This window comes from Leptidea sinapis, chromosome 41 (genome assembly GCF_905404315.1).
Source record: "Leptidea sinapis chromosome 41, ilLepSina1.1, whole genome shotgun sequence".
In the NCBI taxonomy this organism is placed as follows: domain Eukaryota; kingdom Metazoa; phylum Arthropoda; class Insecta; order Lepidoptera; family Pieridae; genus Leptidea; species Leptidea sinapis.
Genome location: NC_066305.1, coordinates 8,637,349 through 8,658,774, shown reverse-complemented (window position 1 = coordinate 8,658,774; position 21,426 = coordinate 8,637,349). Strand labels below are relative to the sequence as shown.

General features: G+C 33.6%; 1 protein-coding gene across 1 annotated transcript in view; it reads left to right on the top strand.

Moving 5' to 3' along the window:
* The window catches only part of LOC126976473 (ecdysone receptor), a 252,619-nt gene that overhangs the window by 30,500 nt on the left and 200,693 nt on the right, over nt 1–21,426 (top strand). Inside the window, exon 2 of the mRNA XM_050824823.1 lies at nt 12,113–12,157. The gene's annotated coding sequence lies outside the window, so the exon portion shown is untranslated. The remainder of the gene's footprint in view (nt 1–12,112; nt 12,158–21,426) is intronic.

Below are 21,426 nucleotides of genomic sequence, written 5' to 3'. Positions count from 1 at the left end.
TCACCTGCACGTTTATGACAAAAAAAAATTGAACAGGAGTTTGGTAGCCAAAGCTAAGTTTTAACGGAAGCTAGTTCAACTTACACTGTTTTCAGTTGTACATGGTATAATTTAAAGATGTGTGAAATTATATCGCATCGGTTCGGTGAAAGTACTGCGCCAGTAAGCAATCTATGAATCTTATAATGAAAGAGGTCGAGTGGGTTGTGGTAGCGCCCACATATACTAACGTGAGTATGACGTAATTGGTTTACTAGGATAGCGAGAACATCCCAGACAATATTTATGAAATATTGGCTGATATTAAAAATTGTCATGCACTTCAGTTATTCTTCCTTGGCATAGTAGAAAAATTGCAAAACTTTTATATGTTACTACTAGCCAGTCCCGCCCGCTTCGCTGGGCAAATTTTAAAAGGAAGGAACGTCGAAATTTAAAAAATATGTAACTATAAACCATCTAAGATAAATTTCGCATTGAATGGTGGTGGTTTCATGTCGATACGATCAGTGGTTTAGGCCTGAATGAGCCTTAAACAAAGACCATTTTCATTATATATATATAGACAAACCGTTCTCACCCGCTTCGCTGGGCAAATTTTAAAAGGAAGGAATGTTGGAATTTAAAAAATATGTAACTATAAACCAAAATATGTAAATATAAACTAAGTTAAATTTCGCATCGAATGGTGGTTGTTTCATGTCGATACGATCTAGTGGTTTAGGTATGATTGAGCCTCAAACAAAGACAATTTTCATGATACATATATGGAGATAGAAGAAGAATAAGCTACTTGTCTGTTTTTGTCATGACTACGCCATTCTTCGCCTTACCGATACAATACGGCCGCAGTATAATAATAATAATATTGACACACTTTTTACACAAATTATCTTGCCCCAAGTTAAGCATATATAGCCTGTGTTATGGGTTACAAGACAATGATATATTTAATACAATATACTTACTTAAACATACATAAATTCATATAAACATACATAAATACATTTAAACATCCATGACTCGGAAACAAACATCCATATTCATCATATAAATGCTTGCACCTACCGGGATTCGAACCCGGGACCTCTAGTACCTCTACAGTATATAAAGTTAAAACTATTTTAAATTCAAATCTCTGTAGTTCAGTGCATTTTTCGTTACCTTAGTAATCAGTTATCTATTACCTTACGTTTACTGTGTCACTTCCTAAATAAAAATATCTTGAATATTTATCTTCGCACTGTACTAAATATTGATTTATCAGTACTGTACAGATACACTGTCTTATTCATAATGACATAGCGGAGATTTAAAACATAGCTAATATACGCTTGTTAAAAAATGGTATTCATAATCGCATATTAGAGCTAAAACACTCATTATCTCATCGATAAAGCTGACGTGACTTAGAGTAGCCAGGTCCCTTCTATAAACCTATTTTAAGCACTCGAACGCAAAAAAACATGGCCAACATGGCCGACATCGATCAGCTGTTTGTTAAATAATGTCATAAATAAAATAGCTTCCCGCTCAAAGTTGTTGGATATCCGTCATAGATTGACAACCAACAGACATCAAAACTTAGATTTTTGAAGTTTGTAATTATTCTGACATCGACTTTTGACAACTGACAAACCATTGACATTGAAAAGATGCCTGTTTCCATTGACAGTTCCTCATTAAATTAGTTAAAATCATGTTTTTTTGTACGAAATGGCAACATTGCATACTATACGGACGTATTAGTTATTGGAGATTTATCTAACAAATAAGAATAAGGAATTTTATCGAACGTTCGATAGGTTTAAAATACGTTTAAACTAATATAGCATTATACCTTCGAAAATCGTTTTATTATGAATAAGGCAGACAATCTTTTACACTGCATCGAACAACAGTAAAGACCTTGAATGCCGCCATTTATGACGTTTTTGTATAAATTGAATCAACCTGTCAGTGTTGTTAATTACTTTGATAACTTTACTTTTAGCGTTCAAACTCAAATATTTTATTCATAATAGAATTTAAAATCATTAATCGAACGCCAAAAACTAAAATGACATAACCTCAAAAACATTACTGACATAACTATATAAATTTATAACGCTTAACTATCCATTGAACCCCATTATGTATCCGCGGCAAACTTTATAATGTAAATAAAACAAGAAAACATGAATATGAGAGTTTCATCGTTGTTATGTGAGGAGTATATTATTTTCATGTCACGCCATCCAACAATCATATTGTCATTCTTAAACGTATTTGAATTGTTAACGTCAACAAAGCCTACCTAATAGACTCCTGAGAGATTGGTGCTGTAACATATGATTTTCTCTTACCTATAATAATAGTAGATAGAGACATGCATAATATATATAACCTTCTATTACGCGCAAAACTGCGTGAAATATAAATTGTTCTCCTGGTATGGTTGGTAAGGGAATGTTTCCCCCATAAAAGTACATTTTGCACGGAGTATTGGCTGGTAACTTTAATTAAATCAGATTCTTCTCGAAATTCACAAACTTTCTGGGATTTTCGCAGACTTCTTGGAACTACCACTTACTTTTGAGCGTTTTTACCTAAAAATGAACCGTATGCGTTCGTTAAATCCACAATTTAATTTAATCTTGCATCCCTTGCTGCACTCCCCTGTCCCATTCATACCCGCAAAGTTTCCCACACTGATAAACTTAAATTAGTATTTTGTGCATAATATAAGACACAATTTTTTTGGAATGTTTGATATATTGTAATTATTCTGTTATTTAGAGCTGTATAAAATAAATCTGATTGCAAATTTACGATGCAGAAAAATGTAGTTGATGTAGAAACATGGGCCGATTTTTTTTTTTGGTAAGTAATTCAAAACTAGTGATGCATTATTGTATATGTTTGTTAATCTAGTAATACAAAATCCTACAACACTACCATTTTTTTTTTTATATGAGAGGGGGCAAACGGGCAAGAGGCTCACGGGATGGGGAGAGGTGAGGCAACCATAGACCTATTCTCGTAATAAAATAAAAGAATCGTCGCAACCTTATGTCAAAAAATTATATTTCGTATTCTTGATTTGATTGTTATGAAGTTACGTTTCAATTTAGGGAAATCGTTTGATGTGTATTCTCGTAACAAGATCGGAAGTCAATTGTTGGGAGATGAGTACTCTGCAAAATTTTGACGTTTGTTAGAATTGAAAACTTAAAACATCTGAATATATGTACATGAGTATCTATACTCATGCTCTAGCATAGATAACCCTTTTAAAAGTATATTTATAACTCAAATAAAATTTAAAACAACATTTTATGTACGATGCGGGACTCGAACACACGACATCTCGCGTTCTCATCTTGCGTCTCGCACGGTTATTACGCAAATTTTATTTGTGTAATAATCCCAGAAGTGAGAGTAATCACTTTAAAAAATATTTGATTTTGAATTTGAACATTACTATACAGTGCCGCTCAGGATTTATGATTGCACCGAAAGTTTTTAGCTGCATAACAATCCCTGTAGTTAATTATAATTCAATACATAGATGCTTAGTATGATTAGCTGACGACCTGTATAGCAGAGTGGTGAGCGATCCTACCTACTAAGCTAGAGGTCCCGGGTTCGAATCCCGGTAGGTACAAGCATTTATATGATGAATATGGATGTTTGTTTCCGAGTCATGGATGTTTAAATGTATTTATGTATGTTTATATGAATTTATGTATGTTTAAGTAAGTATATTGTATTAAATATATCATTGTCTTGTAACCCATAACACAGGCTATATATGCTTAACTTGGGGCAAGATAATTTGTGTAAAAAGTGTGTCAATATTAGCTCAGGAATTTCATTAGTTATCCTTCAAACCAAAACACAATGATTGGTGACGACAGTAAAAGGCCACACCAGTAGCCGCCATCTTGTAAAAAAAAACCTTCTAATGGTGGAAGTAAAGTTTAGCAAACAAGTTTGTCGAATAGAAAAAAAAATCCTTTAAAGGATGTTGAAAAATCATCCTCCTTCCGAAATGATCCTTCGAAATCAAAAAAGGGTGAATTTAAGAGGCTAATGAACTGTTAAATTGAAAATTAATGAGAAAACTAATCGATAGACTGGAAGACTTCCAATAAATAATATTACGATTATCATTACTAAAATGTCGGTTCAAAAGTTTTATTCAACATATGCAGTACTTTGTTTTTATTAAAATCATTATAATTAAATAAAGGCAAGGCAAGATATTATATTGTGTTAAAGTGTATGAATAATTATTATTAATTAAAAATATATATATTACTAGTGGACCCAACAGACGTTGTCCTGTACATGTTTTAAATTTGAAAAATCGGTCCAGCCGTTAGGAGCAGTTCACTTACATACACATGAGCAGGAGAATTATATTATATGGGCGGAATTGAGAATCTAAACCAATTTCAAATTCACTGGAACACACAAAAATATCATCAAAATCGGTCCAGCCGTTTAGGAGGTAGTTCAATTGTGAATCTAAACCATTCTCGAATCCACCTGAATACACACAGAAAGTTTCATTAGAATCGGTCCAGCCGTCTAGGAGGAGTTCAGTGACATACACACGCACACAAGAATTATATATATAAAGATATCGAAAACTATCTACCCGGCAAACGTTGTTTTGCCATATAAATTAAGTACCACGCGCCCGCAAATTCTAGTTGTTTAACTAAATTACTTATATTGCGAATATATAGGTATACCAGTGGGAGGCTCCTTTGCACAGGATGGCGGCTAGATTATGTGTAACACAACGGCCGCGTTCCTATTTCTCCCGTGAAGCAGAATTTTTGGGTCTTTCAAGAGTTCTGAGCGGCACTGCATTGTAATGGGCAGGCCGTATCAATTACCATCAGCTGAACGTCCTGCCGGTCTCGTCACTTGTTTTCATTACAAAAATATATATTTAAGTAAAAAAATACAAGGTAATAGATATGTAATCACCAACAATCATATATAGCCTATTCGATAATATAATCGACATAAGATTTGAGGGCCCAGCATTATTTAATAACCGTATCTGTAATGTTGACAACACAATATTACGACTATGACATCTTGATACTTGTAAATAATTTTAGATTATAATGTTTTCATGTTCCGTCTTAATAGATATTTTATAGGATGAGCCATATAAAAGTCATAATATTAGTTCCATTTTATGCCACGACCGTTCTCTTTCCGTACAGACTTTACTAAAGCGTATTCCGATACACGCTGCATCTAATCGTATAAGTATTATTTCAAACGGTTCAGTAGTTTACGCAGCATAAGCGAACAAAAAAACCTGCTCTTCATTTATTTGCTATAAATTCATATACCTAATCTAATATAAACCTAAAATACCGCATTCCTAATCCTACACTCGAATATTACAGACACTCCCACCCAAGAAACATTCTACTCTACTGCTTCAAAGTCTCCAAAGCTTAATTTAAACTAATTAATAATGTTTAGAAAGTCAGCTTTTACTGTACTCATCAAAAATTATCTTCAATTACAAACCCGTATAATATATTTGTCGAGTCACACAACACATTACTTACGACATCTCATTTAACAAACGCTTCGGATAAAGTCATTTTTTATTCTGTTCATCAAAACATCGAGGTCGCAACGAAGGTTAGTCGGATCGTAATGCATATTTGCAAATATCCTTAGCTGCGGAAAGTGTAAAACTAAAAATTTGGAAGTAATCCAAATGCAAATGCATAACATACATAATAGCTTTAAGGGTAAATGTATACACTTCTATAATAAAGTCCCAGCCACTGTTCAGGCATTATCTATAAATAAATTTAAATTTATTGTTAAATGTTTTGTAAAAAAATGGCTCTGTCGTAAATCCTATTACTCCACAGCTGAATATCTAAATGATCGGACAGCCTGGGACTAGATTGTGATTATTTTATAGCGATAGAAATGACTGTACAATATTATATAATTTTATTGAAAAGAGCGCAAAAAAAAGAATGCTGGGAGAGTTTCTTGCGCCGCTTCTTCTCTCTCAGAACGCCATTTGTGTCCGAAGCGGTAGTAGTATCTAGTATATTAGAAATGACATCAAAAATAATTCTAAAGGAATCAATTTTGAGAAAATAAATGCCTTTTTATGCCTTTTACCAATGATCGATAATGTATTTAGAACAGCCTTTGCTCGAGTTTTTATATGAGTATAGTTTTGTAGCGTATGCACTGTGAAAGCAAGCTAAATATAGCAGCGGGGAAACATTGCCTGGTTGTGTATGGTCAGGACTCAGCCCCCCCCCCCCCCCCCCCCCCCCACAGCACACCCTAGGCCCGCATTTGTAGGGCTGTCTGTCTGGCGGAGAACAATGTTTCAACCGCAATGCCTGCAATAAAACCTAGGTTCATTTTGTAGGCGCATTTACTGCAACAATGAAGGATGTTTTACTCAAAATGATTACAAGAGTCGCATACTTGCTTCTTTAAAATATTCACAAATGCAAAGCTGTTTTATCTGCATTGTTTGTGAATGTAACATACTATATTTTGTTATGCTGGCTCTTATACAGTCGTCGCCGGTGTGCTATCATAATAATTTCCTCTTATGTGTGTGACTTTGAAATGATATTCGATTAAAGTCGAAGTAACTGTGTGAATCAATTTCATAATAGTTCTATAGATCTAGCCTTAGTTGTGACTAAGAGCATACTTAAACTTTGCTCAGACTTTGCTTACGTAAAACTTAGCTGAGTGTGATAAAACATGGCTTAAGCTCAGCATAATATCAGCTATCAAATGACTATAAAAACAAAATAAAAGATTATAAACAATTTGTTATGTTTTTAAGGTGATAACCCTCACTTCTGGAATTAATTACACAAATAATACTGAAATAAAAATATGGACGATGCGGGACTCGAACCCGCGACATCTCGCATACGTGCGAGCGCTCTTCCCAAATGAGCCATGCTGTAGATGAAGCCACAACCTGAGAGTTGAACAAAGCGTACAAGATTTCATTAACGATACGTTACTCGAACGGTTGGCTCAGTTATAAAGAACGCTCGCATGGAACGCGAGAGGACGCGGGTTCAAGTCCCGCATCGCTCATAAAATTTTGTTTTCTGTATTATTTATGTAAAAGATTATGCTAAGCTTACACTCAGCAAACGTATAACTTTGCTAAGTAAAGTCTGAGCATAGTGAAAGTTAGCTCTATAGATCTCTGCCTAAGTATTTGTTATCCTGTCCTCAAAGAGGCTTGCATACGAATCATCTGGATATGTGATCAAATTCAAATATTTTTATTCAAAATAGGATTTAAAATCACTCAATCATTCAAAATAGTATGCCTCAGACCTGAAAAGTACGGGCGCAGGAAATTCAATGGGCGTTTCTTTAATTATGTTACAATATATGTAATTTATAATTAAATAACCTGAAGGCGTTCGATTCATTCCCAACCATTCCAACAAAAGTAACCTTTACCACAGAAAACATTTTTTAACAATTCTTTTGAATAATGTAGGACAAATTTTGTTTTGTACATTTCTGGGATAATGTTGTAACAGCTTATACGTCGCCCAATTAAAGACTTACTAACTCGACTTAACCGAGTAGTAGGCATAAAAAGTTTATGTTTATTTCTCCTGTTAACATTATGATTGTCGCATTTTCTAGCAAATTATTTAATGTGTTTATGAACATAATGAACATTATCAAGAATATATTGAGATGCAAAAGTTAAACCACCTTATTTATAATAGTCTGCTAACTTAAAGCATTGCTAATTCTCACTCTGTCATCTTCTATTGACCTAAGTCAGAATGAGAAAAAACACTCCTAAGCGGCTGTTTAAAGTTAGCGGACCATTGTGAATAAGGGGGAAAAATGTTTATTTCTTTAAATGATTCTTTAGGACCTAGGTTATAAATAGCGCGAATAGCACTCTTCTGCAGCACAAAGATAGTATTAATATCGATCACCGCGGTTCATTCTCTTGCAATGCCAGAGGAATCATAAGAACTTTGTTAGCCTTATAAATCATCAAATAAATGTACAACATATTGATAAGTGACGGGCGAAGATTGAACTGGGCGCTCTGTGGTGATAGTCAACGGTTCTACCTGTCTATTTTTTATTAAACGTAGCAAAACCATACTTTTAAACCACTTAAACTACATAGGCGGACTTCCATAAAAGTACGCGGATTTCAATGCCTATGCAAGATATACATATATAATATATATATTCTGAACACAGGGGAAAAGTCGGAACGACACTAGGGGAACAGAAGGGGTAAGCGATTTCATGTTGCTGTAGGTCAGGATTTACTTTTATCAACTTTCTGGTTAGTTCTTTTATGCTATTATATTTTGTGCTCTCGTATTATTTAGTAAGAGTCGATTATTAGCCTATTACATAATAATATTCAATAAATCAATTTAATCAGTCAATAGTCAATTAATTTGTAGGTATAACAGTATATAATTGTATGTACCGGTATTTTGTGAAATAAAAATATCTAACTAGAAAATATATTTCTAGTTTCGAATTCAAACTGATAACTTTATTTAGAATAGGTTTTTAAGTCACTTATTGAACGACCATATCTACGATACATTGGAAAACACTGGATTTATATATCTTATTTTGGGACCTAGAATTATTTTTATTTCCAATATTTGTTTTGTATGGACATATTTTGTATGGGAGAATTTATTTACGCACGGTTTGACAGTTCTGCACATTGTACGAAATAATTCTTGATATTATAAAATATTATTGACAAATTTATATAAACCAGTATTTTATTTATTATGTATAAAACAACGTCGGGTCAGCTAGTATTTTTATAAAATTTAATTACAATTAAATTGTTATATATCCCTCAATTCCTAAGATGTGGTTGGTAACATAGATTCTTTTGAATTTCGTAACACATTTATTTTGAACATATTCTGAGATAATGGATCTGGGAGATTTCTCTTAATCTATTTTATTGATTATTGTTGTTGATCATTTATAATTTTGAGTTTTTCTTTTATCAAATGTACCTCATAACGAAAAAAAAATTTGCTATGTTTCTTGTGGCTTCTTCACAGCTAGCGATAATGAAGCCATTGTAAATTTAGCACCCAAGCTTACCAAGCAAGCAACCCTTCAAAGTACTTACGTTGATCCTTTTGAATAATTTTACGGGCATTACATGAACACTTCAATAAGATTATTGTGTGTTGTTATACTTACGGGATTAAACCAAATTTTTCAGATTTAATTCAAGGTCTAAAAATGACACATATAAATGTAAGAATTTTTTAAACCGTGTATTACATGAACACTACAATAATATTATTTATAGTCGATCTTGTTCATGTCATTGGGCAGCTAGGCGAAGTGCCAATCAAACAATTCCCTGCAAAGGTTCTTTCTAAATATAATATCGCTAAGACTTACAAAATACTAGCGTATAGATTAACAAAGAGTGCGAGAGAGAAGACTATCTCTAAGAAAATTACAGTAAGATAAAAACGAAAAATGATTTTGATTGACAAGTCTTAAACAGTCAGCCACGTTTGACTTAGTATTTTGAATATACCATTATCTAGCACACACTTTGACAAATCAAAATTGGTCTGGTCGTCTATAAATCAAATCAAAATCACTATATTCATGTTGGTCAAGGACACTTATGAATGTCAAAAAAATTTTTTTTTCTTATTTAATCTACCGCTACCTTGTAAAGGGTTGAGCTAATGAGAAGAAGTAGCAAGCAACTAATTGCCACTCTTTTAAATCAAGATTTACATTTTCATCGTTTTATCATTTCATTTACAATATAATATGTAAAGTGATGATGAAGTATATATACGCTATTATATTCTATGTCTCGTGAGAACGGTTAGATGACTTACGGCCGTTCCCAATATTCAGTCTATCTCCGGTTGTAGCCTACTTGAGATAAAAAATCGTAACTATCGTTGACTTTTCTGTCCCAATAAACTTATCGCCGGTAACTCATCTTATCCGTACACGCTGTCTGTCAATGGGACGACGTATAAGCTTACCAGGGATAGAAGTTTGTATGGAAATTACAATTCACGCGACCCAATATAAGGGGAAAAGAATGACTTTTCGGGTATATTGGGACAACTTCAGATTATTGATAGCTAATTACTGACAGTAGAAGGTAGTAATTTATTTCTATCTGTAGATAGAATATTGGGAACGGCCGTTATATATATTCAACGACAACTCTATTTCGAAATATTTACTGTCAGAATTTTCGATTCGTAAAGCATTGTCGAACGTCACGCCTAGTACAATTGAAATTATTTTCGCTTCAATATCGATTTTCACACCACACAATAGACTGCAGCACGCATTTGATAACAAGCTTTACTATAAACAGAATACGTTTTATATTCCTATACATTTGAATGGATTAACGCTAATTAAATTGTTACATTACGTCCATACTTGTTGAGCTGCGTAAGGTGCGTGTGTGAGAACGGGGTTAGGTCAACATAGAGTGGTTTTGTTTATAGAATTGACTACAGTGTGTTGCGTAAATCTTGCAGTGTCGTTTACCCCGTTGCCTTAGCTATTTCGTAGGCCGTTATTGACATCAACAGATAATAATTTCCACCCATTGCGAATCGTTGGAACGTTTATGTAAGTGTTCATGTTTTCTTGATTTCCTGTTATAATTTTATTGGATAACTTACTCTTTCTCCCGTCTTTCATATTCATTTTGAGTAATCAATTTCTATGTATGTGTTACCGGCCAAACCCGAGATAATGACGAAATTGTTTTTCCTAGGCCAAATCAATCCATCCTTAAGGCGATAGGATAAGACGGTATAGATTAGGTTATGAATAGGCGTGTAATTGGGAAGAAAAGATGACGCCTTGGTTACGTCTGGCACTAAAAACCAAAGTGGATAGGCGTGTAATTTGAAAGAAGATAAGACGCCATGGTTACGTCCGGCTCGAAGGACCAAAGAGGATAACCGTGTAATCGGGAAGAAGAGAAGACGCCATGGTTACGTCGAGCTCGAAGGACCAAAGTGGATAGGCGTGTAATCGGGAAGAAGAGAAGACGTTTTTTTCATGTTCCACTTGAAGGACCAAAGTGGATAGGCGTGTAATCTGAAAGAAGAGAAGACGCCATGGTTACGTCCGGCTCGAAGGACCAAAGTGGATAGGCGTGTAATTGGGAAGAAGAGAAGATGCTTTGGTTATGACAAGACTAATATTTTAACAATATAATATTTAAAATTGATACAACGTTAAATATGAATTACGGTCGCGGAAACATTGCTTGTTTAAGGCTTGAACAGAAATTAATCTTATTTCTCCTATCGGCCTTAGGACATACCTGTTTAGCCTAGGCTGAACTAGTTGAGCCTAATATGAATAAGTGCACTTAAGGTTAAACTAATTTGGCCGAGTCTATACTAATGCTGTCTGGTTAAAAATTGGTTATAATAATAAAAGTTCGAGTAACTACATTTCCTTCCGGGATTAATGTTCATGGTTTGATAACATGAATAACCTTATCAATGCGCGAGGTCAATTTAATTAAAAAAAACGACTAAAATATAGTTAAGTACGATTTGCATGATATCAGCTTCCAAGCAAGAAAAACCACAACATAATAGGTACATTCATTTGAGGGCTATGATGTCATTCCGAAGAGCTGTTTGATCTAATTCCTGCCACCCAATCCATCTCAAATCAAATAAATTTTATACAACTAGATCGAAACATAACACCTATTGCTGTTAACAATTAAGTTGATATTTAATGAGAAGAAGTGGCAAGAAACATAATGCCACAAAAAAAAAACATTTACAGCTTCATCACTTTACAAATATTTTTGATATCAATATATGTGAAGTAATTTAAAAAATATATCTAAAATTACTACAGTAAAATTATAATATATCACCATTATGAGGTTAATTATCGTTCTAGAATTACTTCCAGCTTTAATTACAAATTACGCCTCTTTGACGCTTGTAATAGTATTAATTTCTGTAATTAACGGTGTTATTTACGATTAACTAAACTAGAATCTAATTTGTTTTCTAATTACTTTCAGATTATAACGCCACCCCGCTATTCGCCTCAGAAAACGCAACCAGTGGTAAGAAAATTTGAATATAATATCGCTTGTAGGTATTTCGAGCCTTTTGGATTTGATGACTGAGTTATCACCTACTTAACAAGGGCTTCCGGGAGCAAGACTTCTTGTTTACAAGCATTTATGCAACGACTACTTTATGCATCCTTGTCATTATAATAATAAAGCCTTTTTTATTTCATATCCTTAATATATGTACATTTCAGATGTTGTTATTTAGTGTTACTTTATATTTTTCTTAATATCTAGATGTTAGTACGTGTTACTTATTTGTATGGGTTATTGGATATGAACCCCTCCTCGCGTGAAGGCCTCCTCCAACTTTTTCCACGCGTCTCTGTCTTTACCCGTTATTTGCCAGTCGTTCCCGGCTATTTCCATTACTTCATCAGCCCACCTTCTTTTTGGTCTGCCTACTCGTCGTTTTCCTTTAGGTCCCTTCCCCTCGTCATTAGACGTGGGATAAATATACCTCGGACATAAAGAAGTTCAAAGTTGTATATGTATAATAGGTTTTTTAAAAATCACTTTAAGCACAGCTCTCTGTGCTCTTTCTAAATTATCATGTTTGAACTATCCGCGTCCGCTATGCGGGATACTGTAAAATAAAATAATGTAAGAAGGTATAAAAATACATAATAATATAAGAATTGCTTGTCCAAAAATTTAGATTTACATCATGAATTTCCTCGGTTGAATCAACATTTTGCTCTATGCTTCCTCGGGGCATAAAAAGAAATGGGAAATCCCAGGCCAAAGGGTGTCTATCCTAAGAGGCTGCTATGGACATTTACTACTACATGAACACTTCAATAATATTATAGGAGGCTCCGGAGGTTCCACAGGATGCCGGCTAGAATATGGGTAATACAAAAGCGCCTTTTGCTGCCGTAAAGCAGTAAAGTGTAATCATTATTGTGTTTCGGTCTGAAGCGCGCCGTATCTAGTGAAATTACTGGGCAAATGAGACTCAACATCTTATGTCTCAAGGTGACGGGCACAATTGTAGTGCCGCTCAGATTCTTTGGGTTTTTCAAGAATCCTGAGCGGCACTGCATTGTAAAGGGCATGGCGTATCAATTACCATAAGCTAGACGTCCTGCTCGTCTCGTTTTTACTGTCATAAAAAAATCAGACGCCTATTTACAGGTTTTACGATAGAAGTCGACAGAGTCACCTCTGTCACTGCAGTTAAATTACTCCGATAAAGATGAGACCATGCAGTGATAACGGCGTGATTGCGATACTACCAATACTCGCTTATAGGTTATTAACCCACTAAGATAAGGCACGGACGCCTACGTAAGAGGCCGACATACTTCCGACACGTCCGATATCTTTTTTTAAACAAATCGTCTCGGATTCTCTTAGATAATCACTTTGAAAAGACAAGAAGAACCGAAAAGTTACCGAAATAGCCAAAATTATTGCGAAGCTGAAGTGGCATAGTTCGATGGATAGATATGTTCGGTGGGGCAGTAAAGTCCTCGATGGGGATCAGGAATCGGAAGATGCAGTGTTGGTAGTTCCCCCACCAGATAGAAGGCTGGGCAGAAACGATCGTCATGGAGATCTTTGGGGGAGGCTTTTGTCCAGCAGAGGACATCTTCCGGCTGTTGATGATGATGATACTACATTCCGCAACTCGACGACCATTGTGCGCCTATTTTGAGTGTTTCTCAAGGTATCATACCTCTGATGTCACCCATGATTTCGGAGAGCTAAACCACTTCGAGTATGTATATAATTGCATATTAGTAAATTTATTTGAGATGTCGCTCTTGAAAATATAAACAGTTTAGATTTGCAAGAGCGAAATCTAAAATTTGTAGATTCTAAATTAATCTAATTTTCACACGCGATTACTTTACCTTTTACCAATAAGCGCCATCTTCAAGACAACTGCTTTAATTAAATTTGACATTTGGTCACTGATACATGCCAGGCTTTCCTTCAAGCAATGAAGGTATTCAGAGCCGCCCCTGCTTGAATACCAATATCAATAGACGATCCTGTGTGATGTTCATGGCATTTCTCGTTAGCCGATCAGGTGATATATTATGCTCAGATTATTTATACATCTAGATGTCGAGAGTCTCTTGCTGTTAGACAACCGATAAAAACAGGCCAGAAATATTAGTTTAGCGTGCGTGACTAGCTACGTCTTACACTCGCGATTTATACGACACTTTGTGTTAGTGTGCGTGAATTTCTCAAAATAGAGGTTAGTTCTAAATTCAATTTTTTCGACGTTTTCACAGCTGTTGAAGTTATTATGCTTATTTGTACTATTCTTTCATAAAACAATTTTAAATACTTTTGCGTTGTCAAATGTAGAGGCAAATAGGCAAAAAACTAAAATTACTAGCGAATTCCATTTACTCGTAACTTCATAGCCCAGCGATTCTTATCAATTTACTGTTAGAAATTATGAGAATTTAAAATATGTTAACAATATATATACCTACGCATACACCAACCTAGTTATTAACTACATTCTTTTAGAGTCACATATCTAAGAGAAAATATACGCACGCGTCGTTGTCTAGAATATTCCGCCTAAGACCGGTATTTTCACAGAGCACTCACATACAGAGGTCTACGTACAAATAATTAAAGTGTATTGAAATAGGAACTGGTGCTTGCTGTATTTGTATTTCCTTTTCGTTTAACAAATCCTCACAGTTCCAATGTAAGAAGAATAATTAAAAATAGAAAATTATTTATTTGTACAGAATTAACACATTTCTGTTCCGCCATTTTGAAATAATGCTAATGATGACAATAGCATCAAATTAAAGATGTATATGATAGTATTTGTTTCGAATTTTTTCAGCTAAATGTTGTATAAATCTCATGTTATAAATCTGCCAAAATTTTATGACGAGAAACAAATTGCTCTATTTAACAGAAAAGATTTCATTACAAGTTGAGAGGAACAAAGCATTGGGGAAAATGCGTATTAATAATGTTCCAAGCCAGTTTATTAAAGGAAATCTTATTTTATCATCATCACACAAAAACGACCTCTGCTGGACAAAGACCTCCAAAGATCTCCACGACAATCGTTCCATCTTGTGGGGGGCCACTGCGTCTTCCACTTCAGTTTTGCAACCATCATGAACCATAAAAACTTATATTTATTTATTTATTAAAGCCTATTACAATATTAAAACTATTACTAATTTAATTACAATATTTTTAATATATCATCCCACTGCTGGGCAAAGGCCTCCCCATTCTTTTTCCATTGGTCCTTATTGTATGTTGTGCGTGACCACATCACTCCCTGGTAATTTACTAGGTCGTCTCTCCATCTAGTACCAGGTCTACCTCTTCTTCTTTTGGCGTCTAATGGGTCCAGATTGTTGCTATACTGCTCCATCTTTCGTTACTGGCCCTTGATATATGGCCTGCCCAATTCCATTTTGCCAGTTTTTGCGATTCGTATAATGTCTTTAAGTTTACTTTTTTTCCGTATTTCATTCTTTGTTATTTTATCTTTGCGTCACATTTAGTCTCTTCGCTTGGTTAAAAACGTTAATAGCTTAAAAACTTATATAATAAAGTTAAATAAACTAACATGTAAATAGTAGTTAAAGCAAAAACAAAACAAATAAAATGTCTTCTATCAAACGTACAGTTCGAATATTTCTTCAGTTACCATGCCGTGAGTATTTGTATGTATGCATAATGATTTAATACAATTTGTCTACTCTATGACAGTTTAAGCTAGCGACGCGCGACGCATGCGCAATCCGCGGCCGTCAGCTAAATTATAAACTATTTAACTGCTATTGCTAAGCGGCTCACATATTTTACATCTCGGTGCAAGCCTGTATCATTAAATGAAAGTTCTCGTTGTATACCAGATATAAGTATGCCTATGTTTGCAGTTAGTATCGGTAATACTTTCTCCACTTGATTACGCCAGTCTATGTGCTGTTTCGTGGTGCATACGAGCGACTATAAATCACTCATCCAAAATGCATTCGCTTTTTTATTGTATATATAATTGGTAAGGTTTATATAAAAGTCAGTAATCTTTTTTTATGGAAGCGGCCTTATAGAAAGATGTACGCACTTTTTTTGAATCGTTCCCATGTTGTATCGTTCCTGAATGACCGCACAACGAAGGTTATTCCACAGTTTGATTATACGTGGAAGAAAGTACCTTGAAAACCACCCTCTGGAGTGCCCGCCATACATCTAAATGGTATCCTAATATTAATTCTTAAAGAGTTATTTTTTATGTTAAATTGGATTCGCTAAGCAATAAACTCTGCCAGAGTTATAATATGCATTAATTTGTACAAGTTGTTTTTGAAAAGTGTAATTGAATAGTCGGTTTTCATTTGAACTGAATCTCGTAGAGGCTGAAGAGATCATTAAAAAGGTCTTGAACTTCTTGTTGAAAATAAAATAAGTGAAAAAGATATGAAAGAAGAGCAAGATTACAATCATTGAATCTCTCCACACTCTTGGAGAACTGTCACAGTTAAATTATCAAGTAACTATAAATTATTACTAGGATGCCGTAGTCGCTCGTCGTACCGCTTTGATGCGGTGATATGTGAGCGAAGCGAGGTAAACCAGTCTGTTTACAAATAAAAAAAAAAATAAACCAAACAAAAACAATAAAAAGAATCTTTTGGCATTTGGCGCCATATTTAAACATGAGGAATTATTATTATCTTATTTGGTCGTCTGTTTATTACAATTATACCAATTGAATAAAGTCGAAATTCAAAATTCTGTTTCGACGATAATACAAAATTTCGAAAGCCTTCTATGAGTTCAAAATGTTTTAAAATCGATCCAGAAATGGTCGAGATATAATTTAACACAGAAATCAATTGGATTCACCAGGTGGGAGCTCCGCTCAGCTTCGCTTCGATTCGCTCAATAAATACACTTCACGTAAACAATAGTCTGCTTAGTTCTAACAACTATCAACACTATATATAATACACATAGAATGTAAACTTTAATTATATTATTATTATTAACTGTACCATATTGTTATTATAAGTACTAATTCTATAAAAAAAATATTGAAGTAGGCGTTACTTTGCGGAAATCCATAATTATACAAATGACTTTATATACTCGCCAAAATCTGGCACCAGACCTAGTCTCGTGCCAGATTTTGGCGAGACAATACGTCCTGATGATGCCTCGTGTAGAGGCGAAACACGTGTCGAATTGTTTAAAAACAAATATTGGCGGAATTAACACTAAAGAAAACTTAAATCATTTGTAATACTAATTCTATACTAAGAACTAATGTAATAGAATATAATGTATCGTAACTCTCTAGTATTTTTTAATAAATTGAATCACATAATATCTAGAAACTAGTAATTGGCTTTTTTATACAAATAGATGTCAACATAGTTATAAATAGCTGTAAGTTTTTTTTTATGGAATAGGAGGACAAACAAACGTACGGGTCACCTGTTGTTAAGTGATCACCGCCGCCCACACTCTCTTGCAACACCAGAGGAATCACAGGAGCGTTGCCGGCCTTTAAGGAAGGTGTACGCGCTTTTTTTGAAGGTACCCATGTCAGACTTATAAAAGTCAGTTATCATTTTTAATGTTTTTTTTATGGAATTGGCCTTTTAGAAAGATGTACGCCCTTTCTTTGTACCCATGTCGTATCGTTCCGGAATAACCGCACAACGAAGGTTATTCCACAGCTTGATTGTACGTGGAAGAAAGTTCCTTGAAAACCACCCTCTGGGTGCCCTCCAAACATCCAAATGGTGGAAATAATATCCTAAAAATAATTCTTTAAGAGTTACCCCCTTATTCATAATGGTCCGCTAACTTTAAACAGCCGCTTAGGAGTGTTTTTTCTCATTCTGACGTAGGTCAATTGAAGAAGACAGGGTTAGAATTTGCAATGCTTTAAGTTAGCAGACTATTATGAATAAGAGCGTTATTTTTATGTTAAATTGGACTCACTAAGCATAAATTCATAGATATATAGAAATCGTAATAAGAAGTATTATTTCATCGTTTCACAAACAATATTGTAATTTCAATTACAATATTTATGTAAAGTGATGCAACAAAAATACTCAAACGTCAAATAGTCAATGCCTTACACGAGTAAGTCAAAAAACTGAATGTAAATTAATACAAAAACATGAGTTATCGAGTACATTAGATGCATCATCCAACACAACGTAAACAGATAAAGGTATTTTGTGAGCATTTTATTATCGACTAGCTGATTCGGCAAGCGTTGTTTTGCCATACAAATTATTTTTAGAGTTAAACTGTTTCTTGGACATTGCAACACTACTTTTTTTTTAATAAAATATTTTATCTAAAATAAATGTAGGCTAAATTACTCCTTATTACTTAGGTAGCTGACTACCTGCCAATAAAAGTCCCGTCAAAATCGGTCCAGCCATTTCAGAGATTAGCCGTAACGAACAAACAGATAGACAGACAGACAAAAATTGTAAAAAAAAATGTTTTGGTGTATGTACCGTATATATTTTCATATACATATAGTAAAAAACGGTTATTTCAATATTACAAACAAACACTTCAATTTTATTTATATGTATATATTAAAAAAACTATACTAACTTTAATTTAAGAACATGTCTCTTCTAGTACCTTTTTATTTGATATCTATGGTAACACACAAACATACCTAATACTGCTGTCGTCGTTGTTCTGAAAATATGTTTTAATGCAGGATGTAAGGAAGACTTGTGAAAGAAGATTTGACTTTGAAAACGTGAGCCCAGGTGTTCGACGCATCGACCGTTGCATTTTACCACTTTCGTAACAGAAAATCAAATTTTAATATATCAATCGGGTTTTGAACCGTTAGAACAATGACGTATGGAATATTTTACTGCTACTATATTATTCCGTATATTTTAATATTTTGTTTTTTGATCATTCACGGCATAGGTTTATATAAAGCAGCGGGTTTTTTAGTGATTTTGTTCACAAATATACAAATAAGTAAATATAATGTAATAAAAATATATATATATATATATATATATATACTAGATGACCAGGTCAGGCCATCACAGTTAATAACTGTAGTTAATCTACCAACTATAGGTAGCTAAAATTAAGTTTGCTTTTTACCTCCTGAGAAAGTTAGAAAAATACAAAGATTCTAATTAGTTATTCATTTTAAATTCTTTCAATTTGATTTCTGAACGACACATCAAAGGAAAAACAAAATTGTTGTTTTTATTTAATTCCAAACATTTTCATAATTTTTACACCTTTTAAACCTTCTCTGGACTTCCACAAATAATTCAAGACCAAAATCAGCCAAATCGGTCCAAACGTTCTCGAGTTTTAGCGAGACTAACAAACAGCAATTCATTTTTATATATATAGATAGATATATATATATGTTGTTTCAATATGTAATGTAAATAAGTAATTCTTTTTGATTCATTGGTTACTTTTGTTTTTTCTCACAAGCGCAATAACTTCGTATTTTGAGTAGCTTTGGCATTATTTTAACCTGGATTAAAAATATTAACCATGATTATATTATTTTATGGAACAAGTGAAATTTAATATGTTTTACATAGAAACAATGAAAGAAATTTTAGCATAATAAAAAAATTATATTTTCACTTCCTTTTTGTACATATAATTATTATTTATTGTTACTCGAACGGTTGGCTCAGTTGGTTAGAGCCCTGGCACGGAACGCCGGAAGTCGTGGGTTCGAGTCCCGCATCGTTCATAAAAATTTATTTGAAGTCATTATTAGTTTATTGATATATTTTATTGATGAAAGGGTAAGAGTTTCTAGGATTTTATGATTTTAAAATTTAAATAAAGTTCGCTATTAATACTTTTAATTTCAAATAATTTTTACTCATCATTTAAAAATAAAATATAAAAATAATATCAATAAAAATAAAATTTAATACTCAGATTAAGGATTGGTCTACGCTGCGCACTACATAAAAACAATGGCTTAACATCTGTCAAAAGAGTAATGTGATTTACTGTAAAAGTCGGGCTCAAAGAAGTTTGACTTCAAAATTGTATATTTGTTAGAGATGTTCTCTTTGCACGCTTTGTGTATACACTAGTATATTGTAAGTTGATTACCTATATTTCAGTAATTAATTATTAATTATTGATTACCATTAGTTAAAACTATCATCACTTATAGTAGGAGAGCCCATGATGCTAATGTGGAATTACTAGAGCGTCCTAGAGATCTATTATATACTTTCGAACTAGATTGCTAGTTCGAGTCGCGTTAAACTGGTCTTCTTCTCAGTCGTTTCCCTCACTGCTGAGGATCGTGACTCCTTCTGATCTTGTCCACTAGCTGTCGCCATTGGTTGCGTTCGGTTGCCTGATGTATTGCAACATTCATTGGCACCTCCAGCTCTTTGGAAATTTGGTCAGACCACCGTATGGGCCTCTCGGTCTCTTTCCTTCTACCACTTAACTTAAAACTGATATTATTTCTCTATTGGTAAGTTAGTTAGTCGGAAAACAAGACCTTACTTGAAAATATACGAATTTTAAATCTGTGTAAGCTTATGCATCTAGATTATTGAATAAAGATTGTTATGTCTTACGACAATTATTACTAAACACATTAAAATCTATGCAATCGGTACGCGTAACTACGTCAGTAACTTAATGTTTATTAGATATGTTCATATAAAGAGTTCTAAATTGAAAAAAGTGGGTGCGTGTAATCTTTACGCGCGATTGAAGTAAAACTTAATAATAATTAAATTTAGGAATATTAACAGATACATTATTATATTACATTAAATAAAGCTTTGTTAGATTTTTTGGTATTTTTTTTCACAGTAACGCTAACGATATAACTTCATCTTTTGAGCAAAGTTGGCATTTTCTCTACCTAAAATAAAAGAATGCCATTATAATAAATAATATTATTTTATCAAGTGAGATTTTATATATTTTACAAAGAATGATATAATGTTATATTTTGATATTATTATTCGTCAGAAAATAAACACTTAACTTTTTTACAGGTGAGGTCATTATCAGGTTCTTGATTGTCTCTTTAATGCTTATTTATTGATGAAAGAGTGAAATATTTCTGGGATTCCGCCATTTTATTTGACTGATAATTATTTTCATTTTATATTCTATTTATAATTCATTAAAACCATTCGCACATTTTAAAATATTCACTTATTTAATAAAATAATTGATAGTAAGAAATTGAAGGTTATATTATGTTAGCACATATTAATATGACGTTGTTATTGAAT